General features: G+C 35.9%; 1 long non-coding RNA gene across 1 annotated transcript in view; it reads left to right on the top strand.

Moving 5' to 3' along the window:
• LOC307196842 overlaps positions 1 to 15,077 on the top strand; it is a 258,268-nt gene that overhangs the window by 242,607 nt on the left and 584 nt on the right. The window contains exon 5 of the long non-coding RNA XR_013831248.1: positions 9,505 to 9,574. This is a non-coding gene — a long non-coding RNA (uncharacterized lncRNA). The remainder of the gene's footprint in view (positions 1 to 9,504; positions 9,575 to 15,077) is intronic.

The following is a 15,077-nucleotide window of genomic DNA, read 5'->3' as shown; positions in this document are numbered from 1 at the left end:
TTTTGCGGTACTTGGGCCTCTCACTGTTGTGGCCTCTCCCGTTGCGGAGCACAGGCTCCAGACGCACAGGCTCAGCGGCCATGGCTCACGGGCCCAGCCGCTCCACGGCATGTGGGATCTTCCCGGGCCGGGGCACGAACCCGCGTCCCCTGCATCGGCAGGCGGACTCTCAAACACTGCGCCACCAGGGAAGCCCCCCAAGTTCACTTTCTGGACCAGATTTTTCTCACTATCACAGGGTGGTTATATTGAAAAAGGCAAGATTTGGTTCTGATCTTAGAGAATAAGACAGTGTTCAATCTAGACTACGTTTATCCCACAACCCTAAGCTTAGCCTAAGCATGTTTTTCTCTGTAATGTTTATCCTCAAATTAGAAAATTACCAGCTGAAGTCAGTGCTTCAGTTTGAAACTGATTATAGAACTCTGTGTTAGGTGGGGAAAAATTAAACCCCACAGCTGGTCCATTAATTAATTTCAAATGGTAGCTCTGAGCACATCCTTCCAGAATCTAATGATGCCATTTGAAGACTATTTTCCTTTTCTGCTGTAACCCTGAAACTAAATGCACATTTTTCTTACTGACTAGTTTCATTAACAAGACCAAAAGGTAGCGAAAGCCTGTCTCTCTATGAGAGAAAATCATCTCTGATCAATAGTTGCACTCGGATCCTCACCCTGTAATGTATATCAGAGCTCAGGCTACAAGAAGCTGAGTGACCTGCTGCCATCCACCGCGTGGCCAGGAGCCAGTGAGCCACTTAGTGACACCCTCTCTCCTCACTGCCAACCTTTGAAGGCAATTTTTGCATCTAAACATTGGGAGTTGCTTTTACCTCCCCTACAGGAAAGAGATTTCACTCTGATATTGTTACAAAAGAAATTCAAGAATCCAGCATGTTTACTTGCTAGTCAAACATTGCTATCAAAATGTTTATTCAAAATGACTTGTAGTGTGAATTATTCTACTCCAAGAAGTACAGTGTAATTAAAAATAAAGCTGGAAAGGTAATATTAGAATTCAGTACAATCCAAAATGACCCTATATGATGCTATACTTTGTTTCATTCTTTTTTTTTTTTTTTGCGGTACGCGGGCCTCTCACTGTTGTGGCCTCTCCCATTGCGGAGCACAGGCTCCGGACACGCAGGCTCAGTGGCCATGGCTTATGGGCCTAGCCGCTCTGCAGCATGTGGGACGTTCCTGGACCGGGGCACGAACCCGTGTCCCCTGCATCGGCAGGCAGACTGTCAACCACTGCGCCACCAGGGAAGCCCTGTTTCATTCTTAATAGTGTATTACACAAAATCAAAAGCAGTATTTGCTCTTGATTGAATGAAAAAGCAAAAGTTTAAATTATGAGATATTTCAAGTGACACTAGCTGTGGACAGGCTAAAGTAGATAAAATGCTAGTAAAATCTCCAGACAGCATTTGGAGGAGAAAAATACAGTATAACCAGTAAAAGAGCATATGTTTTGAATACAAATTAAAATTGTACAGCCACTTCCTCCGCCTCACCAATAATAAAGCAAATGTTCTTGCCTAGCATTACTTAAAACTTGCTTAAATGATCACTTCTAAGTCATCAAATTTATTTACTGTAATAATGGAAACAATTCACCTAGCACCAAAATTTGTTTGTGAAAAATAATCAAATAATTTTCTGTTATTTTCTGTGGAAATCATAAATTTCATGACTATCTATATCCGGTATATTGGTTTTACTTCATACTAGTTTATTTAACAGTTAAAATGTTGTTCATGGTATAAAATGGAAAACTGTATCTGATTCTAAGTAAAAATTACCCACCGTCTCCCGTTGCTCCTTGGTCCCTGCAATGTGAGACTCCACCCCTTGATTCAATGTACAGAGAAAAATGTTTCCTTTCTTCTTCCAAGTTCTGCTTGAAATGTCATTCAACTTTAACTGGCAGGTTCCACAGACAACCAAATTTCTTACCGTTGATTCAAAAAGTTATTCTAATATACAGTGCTTACTGTATGTGGGTATATATGTAATCACCTCTTATGTTTGTAATTTATGAATAATTCAGTGGAAGAATAAGATATATCCTATTTCTCTGAAATGACACAGTGTGAGATTTAAAATAGTTGTGCTCACTAAATAATGTTATAAGGTGATGCAGAGTATTATTCCATAAATCTTACTAGTAAATAATATTTCATTGTATGAATAACCCAAAATATATGGATCTACTGTACTGAAACAGGGTTCAGGGTTTTTTGCTGTGTGTGGGTGCATGTGCATGTGTGTTTTTAGTTATTGACAGCTCTTCCAAAGGTACATTATTTTACGTGTCATCTGATGAGCATGTGCGTATTCTGTAGCATGTGTTTACGTGTGTGACCTTTTGCATGTATACATGTTTTATATACGTGTATATATATTTGTATGTGTGTGTATATATATATATGCCTATATTTAACTGTTTTCTTGTAGTATATGTGCATGGTCAACTTTACTAGACGATGCCTAATTAATTTTTAATGTGGCTGTATCATTTTATCCTCCTATCAAATGTGGATAGTGATCCCACAAGTACCTATTCTTGGAAACACTTGCTATTATCAGATTTTAATATTTTGTTCGTACGGTGAGTGTACATTTTATTTTGCATTTCTTGTTTAACAAGATAGTTGAGAGTGTACTCACATATAATGATTATTTGTTTCCAATTCTATGAAATTATATTTATACCTTTTATTCATTTTTCAGCTGGTTTGTTTGCCCTTTTTTTCTGATTTTAGGAAGTTTTTTTTTTTTAAATATATATATATTCTGGATGTAAATAATTTGTTGGTAAAATGGGATGATAGTATTTTTCTTTGTTTATGGATTATGTTTTTATTTTTTTTCTTTTATGGTATTTGTTAATATAAGTTTTTAATTTAAGATTGTTAAATTATTTCCCCCTTTTTACTTCATCTTCTTTAAAACATCCTTTTAAACCTTATTGTAGAAATATCTTCTATTTTAATCTAGAAACATTTCTTTTATCTTTTAAATTTAAATTTCCCAAATTATTTTAGTTGTTATGTGAATTGAAAATGTCAATTCATTTAAACTGTATTAAAAGAATTGTTATACGTGATTTGATTTCTACTATAATATTTGTTTCCGTTTTCCTATTTTTTCACTACTTCTTTCTTTCTTCATTTTTGGCTGTTTATTTGGATTGAGTTCCCACTCAATATTTCATTATTTTTCCTTAACTAACATGAGAGTTACACATACTATTTTTTTATTATTTTGTAGTTGCCTTTGGAATTTTAATACTCATATTTAGCTTAAAGCATAAATGATATCTTTTCCTTTTTCGCAGACAATACAAGAACCTGAGAATTATTCTACTCCAAACCCCCTTCTCTCCCCTTCCCCGCCCCAATAACACAGAGCTGTTCCCTTTTAATCCTGGATTTTAGTTCTTTCTGCCTTGGATCCTTTACTCACAAAACCTAGATGTTATCGTCATCATTTGCATTCATGCTATGTTTAACATTTACGTTATTTACCATTATTTCATACATTTAATACTTTCTTCTTGGTTCACTGAGACCCAACTTCTAGAATCCTAGATATTGACAAATAAACCCAGGCAGATGCTGATTCCATTGTTGTTTACCCTTACAAACTTTTCTGTTGTCATTTCTTTACCTCTTTTTTTTTTTATAATTTCCAAATGTTTAGCCATGCCTCTTAAGCTCTCATTGTTAATATATTACAGAGGTGGAATTTTACTTAACATCTAGTTTACCATTTTGGGAAAAATGGAAATAAAAACAGTTTTTTGAAAAAAAAAAAGGAATGACAAGAAAAGTTTCCAGAGAATTACTTGTTGCATAAGGTACCAATATACATAAATTCTTTGAAAAATTTAGAAGACAAAATAACTTGAAAATTTTAGCAAAAGGTGATATATAAGTTCCCCCAAATATCTGTATGACCCAGTGAGATGGAAATTATGAATGGAAGAGATAGTGTATACAACTGGGCATCATTAACAGACAGAGGAATGTCTGTAACGATGACATGTTAGGGAAGGTAGAAAGACATGGGTTTATGAAATGAAAATAACTCTTTATATATTTGAAGTCCTGTCATGTTGAAGTAAGTTCATCAGTAAACAGCGTTTCCTCTAAGTTGATTGGTATTTTTTTTTTTTTTTTTTTTTTGCTGTACTTGGGCCTCTCACTGTTGTGGCCTCTCCCGTTGCGGAGCACAAGCTCCGGACGCGCAGGCTCAGCGGCTATGGCTCACGGGCCCAGCCGCTCCGCGGCATGTGGGATCTTCCCGGACCGGGGCCCGAACCCATGTCCCCTGCATCGGCAGGCGGACTCTCAACCACTGCACCACCAGGGAAGCCCCGATTGGTATTTTTTTTTGACTGGACTGTCATAACTTTCATGGAGTTCTTTACCTGACAATGACTATTGATATCATGGTTAAAGGATGGGATTTTTAAAAGCCCACTCATATACATTCAGAAGGAAATAGAGTTGAAAGTTAAATGTTTCTCATGGGAAAAATCATTCTTTTAATTTTCTGCCTACTAAAGTGTTGCCATCGCATGTCATTTTAATAGGCAGTTAACCAGAGGATGGAAATGTTATGATTTATCATGACAGGGTAAATAAAGCAATAAGAGCAAATCTAATTTAAGAATGCATCATTGAGCATGCCTTTTCACTCCTGCTTGATAGCTACCCAAAATGATCCAACGAAACATGAAAGGCAAGATGCATTAAAAGTGAGAGACTGGCTTTGGACACTGAAGGCCTGTTGTGTACTTAGGGGTTCTGCGGCCTCCTCCTAAATCACTGACTTCTGGCTGAGATCTGGGAAAGGCTTCTCATGATCTTCTTAAGCATTTACTTCTTGCTGTTCTTTGAATCAGCTGATTCTTCTAACAGGAACCCTAGATTTGGAATGTATCTCTACTGTTTACTAGCAGGGGGTTACTGGACAAGTTCCCTAAGAAGCCATGCCTCCATTTCTATTTCTATAAAAGGGAAATACAAATCATGTCAAACGAGTAGCGTTTTGGAGCATTGAATGAGATAATACATGCAAAGCATTTATGGCATTGTCTAGTGGTTATAAAAGCTCAGTAAATATCAGTCATGTTATTAATATTAGGCTTAATAGTTATATTAAGCTGAAGTGTAAGCTTAAAAAATGCTTTAAATAAGTGCAGTCACTAAATTTAACACCTTGATCTCAAACAGGAAAATAATATGAAAACATGCAGCTTGTCCTCCAGGCTGCCAAGTAACTAGATTTAAGAGTAAGTATTTAAAATTCCATGTTAAACATATGGAACTCTTAATGGCCCCATATATTCAATCTGTCTAGGGTCAGTATTTATTTTAAAAGACCCAGAAGGTGGCTTAAATTTTCATTCTGTTTGCTTTCTCCCACTCTACTCTCATTTGTGTAACAGTCGTCTTTACAAGATTTTCCTGATTAAATTAACCTTAATTTCTGTTTCCAAAGACCAAGAATGAAGCATTATCACAAAGAAACAGCAACAAAACCAAACAGGCTTTCTTTAAGAATTCCACTTGACTTGCAGCTTGAAAAGAAATATAGGGCGAGGAAAGATGAAGGACAGCTGACGTGTGGTGCTTACTGAGCGCCAGGCATTCATTTATACATCAGCTCTGTGAGAAATATTACTAAATTCATTTTTCACAGAAGAAACTGGAGGTTCAGAAGTTGTTCAAGGTCCCGTGGTCAGAACTCGAACCTAAGCTTTGGACTCACATTAACCACTGCTAATTCTAATTACACTAATAATATTTCTGTTGAGTAGCCTGCATTGCTATTGAACAGAAAACCACAGAAGCCTGTGTAGCCAACTTTAACGAGTTTTGCTATCCGTGAAAGTATTATTTCACAAGATCTCATTTTTCTCCTGCAGTTGTGGTTGAGCAAGTGTTTCGGTTACAAATATATAGCTTACTTTACTTCCAATCTCTTAATAACATAAATGCAGTAAACATTCTGGATTCACTGAATTTATCACCAATCTTTTAATATCTTGACCTTAAAACTTTATGCTTAATGTGGAATAGGGATTGGGTTTCAAAATAAAGTTTAAAGGACTAGTTCAATTTTTCAAGAAAAGGTGTGAAAATACAAAGTAACTGAAATCACTCATGTTTGTGACACACATTACAGATCATGAGGTCTTCCAAAATGAACAACTCCGAAAAGAAACCGAGAGCAAATGCCATCCACTATGGTATGTTTGGTGGTGTCACATCCTCCAATGTAGGCGGTACTTAGGTGTTAATGAGGTGCATTTCACTATTTACGTCTTACATTGTAATGACACCTACACCCTGGTGACCTGGCAGACTGGGTTGTCCATTCTCTGCACAGGACTTGGCACAGGAGAGACTATTTGTCCGTCTTTCCAAAAGGAATGAATGCGTAGCTGACAAACGAAGGAATTTCGGAATCGTGTGGCCATGAGCAGATATATTTTGCTTTACTTTTCTCTGCTTTGCAAAGTTTTTACCCCCAAGCTTCTATGATTTTTATATAGTAATAATAATAATCTTTATTTTAAAGAGTCAGTTTGCTTAGAGAAGTGAGGGTGTAGGGTGAATGTCACTGAAGAGATTACGCACATTTATTCCCCAAAGTTTCAAACCCACTAAAGCTGTGATGCTTGGTAGTTCAGTTAGCTAAGTTTCAACCCCAAATCTCATTAGCATTCCATACCAGAGACGTAGCATGACGGAGGCCTTCCCTTTTCTAACAGAAACATGAAAAGGTAGGGAGACGGAAAGAACCGTAAGAAGGAAAACACTTCGTTATGAGGAGAAACATCCTCGGTTACAGTTCTTGTTCCTTACAAGAAGAATTTAGGCATAATTATGAAAACATCGAAAAGTGTGTATTTTAAGACTGTTTTCACTCTGTAGGCCATTGACGAGGAGTGTGAGGTTTATCCTGAAAAGATTTTAAAAGTTACTCAATCAACAACACAAGGTCACATATAGTGAAACATCTTCTGCCTTTGTAAACTTCTAGGGGTGTTTTGTAACATTACTTTTCATTTATCTTCTCTGGATTGACTGGTCCCTCTCCCATTATTAAAGAATATCAAGGTCAAACATTTTGCCACTGCCTTTGATGAATCTCTCTTATACTCCAGAAATTCAACAGATTTCTCTGTGTGTGCCTATAGACTGTTGTCTGTGTGTGTGTGTGCTCCTTAAAGTGAAAAAACAAAAATATTAATATTTATTTATATATTTATTTAATTTGATATTTTTATCACTAACGTTGACAATTAAATACTTAAATCTTTGTGATGAGCGAATGAAAGAAAATTCTGCCTCCCTTGATAAAAGGGACAGTGAATTCAGATTCTGGAAAATTTTATGTTTTTTAAACGTATCTCTGAGATTAAATGTCCAACTTCTGTAAAATGGAAGATTAAGTAAATTGGTTAAAGTCACACAACTAGGAAGTGGCAGAGCTCTGTTTCCAACTGAGGCAGTAGAATTCCAATGCCCATTCCCTTTACCATGATATGATGCTAAAGTTGCAGATTTTTTGTGAAGATTAAATTAGACAATGTCTATAAAATAATGTTACCTATTTTTTAAAAGTAAATAATTGATAATAAATTTTATGTCATTACAGTTACATTAAAAATAACTCCTGACATGCTAGAAGGAAATGTTTAAGGAATACAGCAAAAAGATTGGCCTAACCAGGGGACACAGGATGCATAAGAGGATGTTAAAGGTAGTAAGTTAAAGTTGAAAATGCCATTGGGCCAGATAGTGAGGCTTTTAAATGCCAAGTTTAGTAGCTTTTACTTTTTAGATGCAACCTAGAGGGATATCTAACGTATTTCGTTAAGATGCAACATGATGAGTTCTATACTTTAAGAAAGAAACTAAAAATAGAACTACCATATGATCCAGCAATTCCACTCCTGGGTATATATCTAAAACAAAACAAAACAAAATCACTAATCCAAAAAGATACATGAACCCCAATGTTCATAGCCGCATTATTAACAATAGTTAAGATGTGGAAGCAACCCAAGTGTCCATCAACACATTAATGGATGAAAGAAGAAGTGGTATTACCCTCCCATAAAAAAGAATGAAATTCTGCCATTTGCAACTGTGAATGGACCTAGAGAGTATGCTTAGTAAAATAGGTCAGATGGAGAAAGACAAATACTGTATGTTATCACTTATATGTGGAATCTAAAAAATAAAACCATCGAATGTATATAGCAGAAACAGGCTCACAGATATGGAAAACAAACTAGTGGATACCAATGGAGACAGGGAAGGGGGAGCGACAAGATGGGGGTATGGGATTAAAAGGTATAAAATAGATAAGCAACAAGGATATATGGTACAGAACAGGGAATTATAACTATTATTTTATAAGAACTTTAAATGGAGTATAAACTGTAAAAATACTGAATCACTGTTCTGTACACCTGAAACTAATATAATGTAAATCAACTATAAAAAATGTTGATTTTATAAAAAATCAACTTTTTTATAAAAAAAAGAAAGTTGTAGAAACAAGATACAACATGGTTGGGGAGGGTAGGCAGGAGGAGGTGGCAGGGTAGCCCATTACTTTGCCATTGTATTGACACTAGTTGAAGTAGGGTGTGTTTACATGGTTAGTGGCAGTGGAAATGATAAACAGAGGGTGAATAAAAGTGTATATGAGTGGAACAATGTATAATGAATCAAGAATATAGAAGCAGGGTTAAAATTAATTGAGTGCCTTTTCTATTCCAGATTTTGCTAGAATTCTACATTCTGTCAAGTCATACCAGAGTTTAGGATATATTTATGAGATTCATTTACTTCCCATTGTACAGTTGAGAAAACAAACTCTCAAAAAGTTAAATAGGCCTACATCATGCAACACATACAAAGCAGAAATAGGAGTGACATGTAGATGTTTGTCTTCAAAACTTGAGTTACTCCTATCACCCCAAGTACCCCCTGTCATACAATATTGGAGAAAACAAATGTAAAATGAATAAAAAATCTCAAATTTGTTTACCAGGCATGATGGTGGCAATTCTAAGCAAAGTAGGTGATGTAGGAATTGGGGGTGTGTATTTTGATGAGACAGTGATAATACAGAGATGACAGCAGGAATTAGAAAATTCCACTGCATACAGCATATAACTGTAGCTACGTGATATGATGCCATTAATCATTATTATGTCTAAGTCCAAAAATTAAGGCAATTTCACATATCACTATGTGTAGTAGACCTTTGACAAAAAAAAATATTGTGATGTGCTTTACCTTGATCCAGTAACATAACTCTCTCCTTCCAAAATATAGCATTGTCCACTTTGAAGAACTTAAGGAACAATTAATCCTTTTATTGCCATCACCAAATCTGTAAGAGACTATGTATATAAATACTGCCAGTTTTCATCAAACCAAATTACTAATTTCTGTGATTTTAGGAAACTATGGATCATCTTTGACAAGGAGAATGATGTAAAAAATAAGAACATGAAGAATGCAAGATTTAACGTAAGTTTCCTGACATGGAATGAGAATTGAATCACTATAATCCTTGGGTTCCAACTTTTCTCTCTTGCTTTTAGCTTCTTGCATCACATGGTATCAGCGTTTGCTCACATGGTGGGATTATCATGTCTGATTTTCAAGAAGTACAGTCACTAACTTACCATTGGTATTCCTACAAAGCATGGTCTCTAGGTACTGCATGATAGTTAGGGTCATGAGAATTGTTCATGGATCTAGAGAACCTAAGGCCTAAATTGCTAAGTCAGACTTAGACTTATATGCATGATCTACTGTGAGAATCAGTGAAACCTAGAATTGGCATTTACCTTCCTCACCACAATGCAAGAACATTTCCTAAAGTTTCCTGATCAGTTGTCATCAACCTGTTTTTAATCACCTGTAGATCCCTGATGTTTTCAGCCAATGGAGGAGGCCACTTAGATAAGATATGGGCTGAACTTCAAAATTCATTCCCTTTCTCTCTGAATGTCTTCTTTCTTTGGTGTTATGTCACATGTATTTCCTTAAAGTTCTTATAAATTCTATATTCTTGATGTCTTGGAGTGATTGAACACATACACACACTAAATTTATTTAAAAATTTGATAGCCCTACTATCAGCCAGATTTGAAGCTAGTTATAAGTCAATTATTAACATAATAAAATATGCAAAATTGGACAACATTTATATGGAAAACCAATGCACTGAAATAATCCTGTAACCCAAAGATTTAAATTCTATCCAATGTTGCCATTAGGGATAAACCATTTTATTTTTCTGAGTTTTACTCTTCTTTTCAGTGTGATGTGAAAAGCAAAATAGTAATACTCATTTCCACGGCTGTCGTTAATAGTCATACGAGTTTATGTAAGCAAATGTGCTAAAAATATTATAACATTTTCCTTATTGTTAATATTATTTTTATTTATACTTTGCCTCTTTCTATATAAGTTTGAAGTGGCTTATGAAAATATACTAATAACACATAGAAATGTAAATCATATTTAGACATTCAAAACAAAGAATGATAAAAGTCAGGAGGATAAAGCCAAGATGAATGCATTATTACTATTAATAAAAGCATAGAAAGAAATAAATGAGGGGTAATTTGAGTTCTTCAATTTTTTTTTTAATGAAAGCTTATTTATTTATTTATTTATTTTTGGCTGTGTTGGGTCTTCGTTTCTGTGCGAGGGCTTTCTCTAGTTGCGGCAAGCGGGGGGCCACTCTTCATCGCGGTGCACGGGCCTCTCACTGTCGCGGCCTCTCTCGTTGCGGAGCACAAGCTCCAGATGCGCAGGCTCAGTAGTTGTGGCTCACGGGCCTAGTTGCTCCACGGCATGTGGGATCTTCCCAGACCAGGGCTTGAACCCATGTCGCCTGCATTGGCAGGCAGATCCTCAACCACTGCGCCACCAGGGAAGCCCAAGTTCTTCCATTTTAAAAGCATTTTACTTGCCTTATTTTGTTATAGCTCTATTTTGTACACCCCTAGGATTGTGCAGTCTGTAACAAAGGCTGGTTAATGCATCAAGTAGCAGCATTATTTTTTTTCCATTTTTCCTTTATGTTGATGAAGGACAGTTATTTTTTTAGTAGAAGACAAAATCAAGGTCATTCTAATTTCTAATAGCTTAGGATTTAATATCATGAAAATTGAACAAATAAAACTATGGACATTGCATTGGTTAAACCACGTACTATTTTATTAATATATGATGTCAATTGAATGCCCACTTCCAGAAATGTAACAACTGCAAGGGATGTAGGTGAGAACCCGTAACAGATGTTTGCAAGATTTTTTTCCCCTACTTAGAACATAATAAACATATGGAATGGCCTATCAGGCACAATTGCTGAGGCAAAACACAAGGATCATTCAAGAAACAATTAGATTCTGTTCTAAAGAAATGGAATACTTTAAAGGATGAGTCCTGATGGGCCTATCGTCCTGATGAGCAAATAGCGCTACCTAAACCCTTTATGATCTTATCTCCATTTGAATGTAAATATCACTGCGATGTAATCATACCTAGAGTTGGGAGTGCTGTGGAGAGTTTCCTTCTCTGCAAGAAAGGCAAGTGTGTTGACAGTATTCCACATCTATGTTGTAAAATGCCCACATGTGGTAACTTTGTTTTCATTCTCTTTGATATTAAATGAAAGGAAGATGTCTCTCATCATCGTAACATCTTCATTTTTTGTATAATGTTTAGTGGGGCTAACAGTGATTTTTTTAAAAGAGGAAAATTTTAGGAGTATTTCAAGGCACATACTCCGAACTGCATTAGGACGTGAATTAGGGAAACTTATTAGGGAATAAATAAAAATTATGAATGTACAAGAAACAATTCAACATAATAGCATATGTAAAATCTAAGAGAAGAAATCTTTGGAAATCAATGCCATCTTTAAAGTGGTTTGCCCTCAGAAAGCTAGCTCTGATGTAGCGTGACTGAACATGGCCCTGAGAAAATTTTATCTTATTACTTTTGAGAACAATAGTCTATCCTTATTGGGAAAGGCAGTCTTTTGACACCCTAGGTGGCTGCCAAAGAATGGGCTTTCGGCCTGGAACACTTCCCTACCTAGAGATAAAGAGCCCTTGTAGTCTGAGCTGGGCTTTCCGCCTAGTGTAGAAATGGCTTTCTCTGTTCTGGACCCAAGCTGTGCTCTCATATTTGTCTTCAGTGCTTGCTTCATATGGCACCTGGCCAATCCCAGTACTACATCTGTTCTGTGCATGGCAGGAACTAGGTCCTTTGCCTGCAGCATAAGAGGGGTGCAGGCAGACCATCACCCTGAGAACATTGCTGGGGGAGATCCACTGGCCTTGGGGGACTGACCCTCACTATTGAAGGTGACCCTGCTCTGTCTCTTCTCTGTGTGAGTAAAGCATTTTTTCATCCAAAGCTTGTGTAAGTCTTGCCTTTCTTGGTCATCCCAAACCATGCAGTGGGTTGACATCTTGGATCAACTGTTCCTGGTGACAGGCATTGTTATATTCTTTGCTATCCTCCATGAGGTGGGACTCCTCCCCTGGAGGTGGAAACGGGTGTTACTTGCTTGAGTTCCACAATACTAAAATTAAACACACTTTTCTTCCTTTTTTTGTCCCAATGCACTTTTTTTAGAAACCTATAATATTTTTACACCATCCTAGAGAATAGAAGGTATTCAATCTATATTCCATATCTCTCGATTAGGCGTAACGACTTGATTGAATAATTCTGTGTAGTATATATTATAAAAATGAATAACTTTGTGTTTTCCAAAAATAAAGATAATAATTGAATGTGTTTTTCAGACTACATATAGTACTAACATCCTAAGATTCAGCTATGCTCTCCAGGAGCTGTTAATTATTCCTTCTCTTTTCCTGGTAGGGATTAATTTATCTATTAATGTAAGATCAATATGTATGATTGATGTATTGTTTTAGACAGCCATAATAGATACATCTTGAGAAAAATATTCAGTAATCAAACAAAAGATATTTGCTCTTCAATAAATCATGAAGACAAGTCAAAGTTATTTTAATAAATATCATTTTTATATTATCATTCACATGATAAATGGTGACCCTCAAAATAGTAATAATTTGTAATATATTCTGAATTCTTCATTTTGTTGCTTACTGAAGTTACCAAACAGACCAAAATAGGGACATTGGAAAAGCATGAATTGTATTTCCCAAGTGATCTTAAATTGACCAACTTAGTACTTGTGCTTAATATTTAAGAAGAAATTTTAGTTTTAGCTTACTCAATAAAAATTGTTAGTGACTGTGTGTGTCTCCCTACTAGAAGTTACCTTCTTGAGAGAAGGGGCTATATGACCTAATCAACTCTGTATCCCTGATATATAACAGGTTATCACAAAATGCTTATGGACTAGAAATTAATTGTTAACACAGATTTGCTTAATTTATTGATGTATCCTTCTGAAGCATGCACTTTTATCTTATTAAGCTTACACAAATTAGATGCTAAGTGTAGAACGGCAAATTTTAGGACTGTCCTTGAACATTTGCTTCTCACAATTTAAATCTACTTTGGCGCAATGAAATATGGCCCATAGGGCTTTCTAGTTCCAGTGCACACAAACTCATCCACTGGCTGCCCTTTAACTACTAATTGCTGTGCATTATTCACATTCATTTATGTGAATTTTTGGCTTACTCTCAACAAGTAACACACACACACACACACACACACACACACACAAACATAGAGTAAAGCATGCAGTATATTTTTCCAAGATTAAATCTTCAAAGCCAGGCTTCCCTGGTAGTGCAGTGGTTAAGAATCCGCCTGCCAATGCAGGGGACATGGATTCAAGCCCTGGTCCTGGAAGATCCCACATGCCACGGAGCAACTAAGCCCGTGAGCCACAACTACTGAGCCTGCATGCCTAGAGCCCGTGCTCTGCAGCAAGAGAAGCCACCGCAATGAGAAGCCCGCACACCGCGACGAAGAGTAGCCCCCGGTCACTGCAACTAGAGAAAGCCCACGCACAGCAGTGAAGACCCAACGCAGCCAAAAATAATAAATAAATACATTTTAAAAACACAATGTAAAATTGAAGCCAAGAGATTTATTTTTTAAAAAACTCTTCAAAGCCTTGTATGAGATATATCTATAGGATATTGGATTGGTATATGTATCCTGACTGATCTCAAACATAATTTCTATTTTACAGGTGAAAATGTTATGCAACTTGATTGCTTATTTAAGTAGATTTAATAAAGATATACTGTGTCCCTAATAGTCACAGAAATTTGGGTCACCTGCTAGTAATTGTACAATTAGGTTAAAACAATTTTTTTCTCTCTTAATAAGTTTGGGACTTTATTTTTATTAATAGTTACAATGTGCTTCTTAAATTGTAGTATTATAAGACAAGCTCTTGTCATGTAATTAATTTTTTGTAATCTAGTGGTAAATTTACTAAGTGTCTTGACACTTACCCTTCATAGAACTAAAAGATTATTCTACATTAGTTTTCTTAATATGCTGAAACAGGGTATTTACTTCCAAATATGAGATATTGCCATGAAAATTACCGAGATTAAACTGAACAGATCATATGAGTACATTTTAAAATATGGTTTCCCACTGAAAGGTTTAAAGAAGATTTTATTTTTAATAAAGTATAGTTTAAATTAAAATTTTAAATTAATACATTTACAAACATAAAATTGTAATGAAGTCTCTATGCTTATAGTGCTTATGCAACTTTAAAACCAGTCCACAGGTACATTAAGTATAAGCAAAATAAAAATACCAAACCAATCAAAATAAGGTTTGCAGTATTAATGTGATCTGATAGATGTATTTGGGGGTGGGGCTATAATTCAGTTACCATGTACAATACAAGGTGATTCTGCCAGCAGTGACCAAGGTGAGATAATGATTCATCTAAATCTGGACATCCATCCTATTTGTATGCCACCATTTTGCCATTGCCTTTCTCCATTGCTACCTATATGTAATATACTGTGAG

The sequence above is a fragment of the Stenella coeruleoalba genome (assembly GCF_951394435.1).
Source record: "Stenella coeruleoalba genome assembly, chromosome: 14".
In the NCBI taxonomy this organism is placed as follows: Eukaryota; Metazoa; Chordata; class Mammalia; order Artiodactyla; family Delphinidae; genus Stenella; species Stenella coeruleoalba.
Note: the sequence above shows the minus strand (reverse complement) of the source record. Positions and strands in the feature narration are given on the sequence as shown.